We start from the raw sequence: 4618 nt of genomic DNA on the forward strand, positions 1-4618 counted from the left end.
TGGAGGGGTAGGACTGTGAGACTGTGAGACTTCCTTCGTGACCTAAATGTTGGATGGTAGTGGAGTGCGACGCTAGTTTTGTCGAGGGAAAGTTTGAGTTCATCACCATATTTATGCCTTGTGCTTTCAACATGGGGTTTTTTATCAGCGCAAGGCAGATGGCCGCTAACTCAAACTTAGTGCCGAAGAGTCTTCAGAGAGTGACGGAAATGAGTTCTCAGTGTGTGTGTGTGTGTGCATGCATGCGTGTGTGTGGTCTTAATACTGATATGAGTGAATATGCCTTGCCTCTGTGTGGTTGACTTCAAAGGCCATCAAAACCAGTCCTGTGAAGGCACACACAACAAAGCTTGAGGGCTTGGACTGATGTGTGTCAATCTGGACATCTGATTCAAAATCCTGGAATACTGATGAATACCTAAACCTACGGGAGGCTTTGAAATGATGAACCAACCAACCACTATTTGCCTTTGCTCAGACCGACATTTGAAAACAAACCTTTAAAATGTCCCGTGCAAGTATGAAATGAGTGTGCATGTGAATCAGATAATGAGTGAATGTTTGTGTGACTGTGTGTGTATGAGTGTGTGTGTGTGTGCACATACGTATGATAGGTGAAAATTCACCCTAGTTACCTCAGGACTCCGGAGCTGCATATAAGTATATTTATTAGACAAACAACAATTGAAATCGGGCTCACCCCAGCACAAGGCTGAAAAGTGAAGCAATGATAAACACATCGCACAAGATTTATATAGACAGAAGTTGAGTGTTCAGCAGGGATAACCACGTGGTGGATTTCTCACGTCCGAGGCAAGGATGGAAGTTTTGCACAAGGTCGGAAGAAGCACAGTTCGTCCCTTATATCACTTCTGGTCTAAACATGCTCTTGTACATATGCAGACTAAGTGGCACCTAATATTCTAAGTTACACACACACAGAAACACAGAAAAAGCCATGTTCCTGCTTTCATAAGCACATGATTCATACAAGGAATATATTAATACAAGGCACTTGATTCATATATTCTTAAGTCATTAACAGTGTTGGAAATCATCTCCATCAACTTATTTTATTTCTGTGTGTTTAAGATCTGTCAGTGTGTTTATCTCACCCAAGCTTTTGTTTGTGTGTTGTTCCTGTGAGATGGCATGACACAGCGGTCTGCATGATGCTGATGCTGCTCTGAGACTCAGAGAATGCACCAACCATGGGGAGACCAGAGGGAGTGCTACTGACGGGTGCATTATGTGCTTACAGTGTCCAGGGAAGGGAATGCCATGAGTAAATAACCGCGCTACGTGACTATCTCATGCTAATGAATCAGGAGGGAATAGGGGAGGCCTTAATAAGATACTGCATTCAATTATCTAATGCAGGGAATCTGGTCAGAAGGTGGAGGAGAGGTGTGTTTGTGTGTGTGTGTTGTGGGGGGGGGGGGGGGGGGGGGGGGGGGGGGGGGGGGGGGGGGGGGCACTGTCTCTGTGCATTTTGTGTGGTAATGTCTGTGTGTGTGTGTTTGGTGTGTGTGGTGTGTGTGTGTTTGTACTGGCATGTGTTTGTGTGTTGTGTTGTGATGTGTTTGTGTGTGTGTTGTGAGAGTGAGAGAGGGACCTAACTAGAGAGGGAGAGACAGAAAGGGCAGTGGTGGAAGAGAGGGAAAATTGGTCTGAGAATACTGACTGAATACCAAACAGAGAGTGGGCCACAATCACAATCACCACGCTGATAATCGATTAGCGGCCCTCAGGGTCCATCGTAAACAGAGGCGACATTATGCAGTCTCCATTTCAGCCTGCTCTCTGCCCCAACTGAGCACAGAGCCATCTCAAACAAAAAATAAAACACTTTCAGCAAGAGGACAAGCCTTATCCAACACTTCCCTCTCCCCTGAACACATACAAGAACAGGCACACACACACACACACACTCACATACATACTCACACAAAGAGACATACACAGAGATACACACAGACACACACTCTCAATCTCACACACTCTCTCTCACACACACACACATACACACACACACACACACACACATTCTCTCTCTCTCTCAAACACACACACACGCACACATATATGCCTACTACAAAAGAAAACCTCTCTCCTTCTATCAACTCAAGCATTTCAGTCCACTTAAATGTCATCACCCAGATAACAAGACTCAAAAAATGTCCCAACTTAAAAAAAAGAGGCTTTTCTTCACCTCAGGCCATGCGCTCAGTGATTGTCTCTGCGCCGTGTGGGTAGCGGGGGAAAGAGAAGCTGTGCTGAGCGCCACACTCACTGCTCACTGGCCTCGCTCTCTGCCACGTCTCTGCAGCGGCTTGCAATCATAATTAGGCATCATGGGCTAGATTGCCTCACAGAAAAGGACTTAGATAATCCTCAGCAATTGCAGCAAGATTTATTTCACTGACGGAATGCACACATCTGCAAAGCCAGTTCTCTCTGTCTCACTCTCCCCCTCTATCCACACCCACCCCCGTCTCTCTCTACTGACATCTGGTGGAGCAATGTTCCACTGCAGTCATGCACCCTGTTCTCAGCCAGGTGGAGATGCCTCGATTAGCAAAGAGATGCTATCACATAACATGTTTTTGCCTCGCCATGTCTGTCTTTGTTTGTCTGTCTGCCTGTCTGTCAGCCTCTCTCCCTCATTCTCTCCCTGACTTCCACAGAAGAACATATCTTGCTCTCCAGTCAGTTAGCCATGAGGTGCTGGTTTGGGCTTGGGCTTGGGTGTGTGTGTGTGTGTGTGTGTGTGTGTGTGTGTGTCTGTGTGTGTGTGTGTGTGTGTGTGTGTGTGTGTGTGTGTGTGTGTGTGTGTGTATGTGTGGGAGGGGGGGGTCTAGATGGAGCAAGACTGGGTAAGCAAACATTTCAGTTCAGATGGGCCATAAAAAAGATTATACTGAACATCACCTGTGAGAGTCTGCCAATTTAGGTGTCCGGTTGTCCTTCTGTCCAAAGAGCTCAGAGGTTGTGCTGTTCTGCCGTCCTCCTCTGAACATCTGACTGCCTGCCTCACTCCTAATTTGTCGAGGTTTTTTTTTGTCATCTGTTTTTGCCACCTGGTGTCCATCCAAAAGTCATTTCCACTGCAGCTGTTCAAGGTGTTCTCTCAAATAACAACAGATTTCACGGCAAATTAGTTTCTTGAAAAGGAAGTAAATAAATAGACATGGACAAGCGTGTGTCCAAGGGGGAATTTATATCCACCAAAGGCCGTAAGCATTATGACCATATTAAAGTATAATTGAATTTCATTAGGTGACCTCTAATTCATTTGAGTCCAGATGCTGGTCTAAAACAAACTAGTTTTTCAAGCACATCTCTTTTATCACCTGTACACTGTGTTTAAGGCTTTCTCCAGATTACAAAAAAATGTAACAGCTTACATAATGATGTCACCAAATATTTTCCTTTAAATATATCTAATCACCTGTTACTACTTATGTAATGCACATTCAGATTATTTTAAAGACATATAGGCTACAGAACTATTTATAGATAGATAGATAGATAGATAGATAGATAGATTGATAGATCGGCAGATAGATAGAGATGGACAGACGGACAGATGGACGGACAGACAGATACGTAGATAGACAGACAATTAAATGAATATTAATTGTGAAGAGGTAGTCTGCCACAGAGTGCTATGTCTCTAATTTTATTCTGAACTTTAATTGTAATGTTAATTGTGTTTGACCTGCTGTCTGCCGCCGCCTCCGGAAAAAGGGATGTGGAGCATCAAACCGTGCAATATTTGATTTCAGTGGCAAATGAATCTAGATGAGGGGAACGTGTGCTGTATCCTAATCATAAAGTGCTCCAAACTATCCCCATCTATGCTTAACTGTCCCTGTAGCTCAACTGGTAGAGTAAAGTACTCAAAGCACTGATATTCTGGATTTAATAACCAGTGTTTACACACACTGATGGTAAAACTGTAGGCCTATATCTGTAAGTTGCTTTAAAAAGTATCTGATAAATGAATAAACATTAAGGCATCACACAAGACAAAGCTTGGCCTGGCCAAGACAGGTTCTCACCCTTCAGCACTGTGCACTGTCAGGTCCAGGGATATCTAGTCACACTCTGTCTAATCTCCACATTAAAATATATTCAGGTAGTTAATGTCACCATTAATACATGTTTTACTCCGTGCAAATGGGCTACATGATATGTATTTAAAAATCTTTGCAGGTGAATCTTACCCATGGTTCACACAGGTTTACAACTATATTCAGGCTTAAAAGTTAAGTCATGACATGGCCTACAGCAGGACTGAGTATAGGCTAGACTTGACTATGCTTTACTTGATGTTTTAAGGCTCACTTCTGTATTTTAAATTACACATTTGTTCCTATTTACTTATTTTATTATATTTCAAACGAATATAGTTTGCAAACTAGCCTGCCATAAATAATCAACCTTTGTCAGTGGTACACTGAGATGAGGGTTTGAAAACGGGTAGAGATACAGCCTGTTTTTCAGACTACATTTGATCGACAAGCGATGCAACCATTCATTTGTCATATTTGGTCTTAGACCCGCCTCTAAAAAAAAAACCACGTTCAACTTTGAACTCGACAACAGCGTCTGG

This window comes from Clupea harengus, unplaced genomic scaffold, assembly GCF_900700415.2.
Source record: "Clupea harengus unplaced genomic scaffold, Ch_v2.0.2, whole genome shotgun sequence".
Lineage (NCBI taxonomy): Eukaryota > Metazoa > Chordata > Actinopteri > Clupeiformes > Clupeidae > Clupea > Clupea harengus.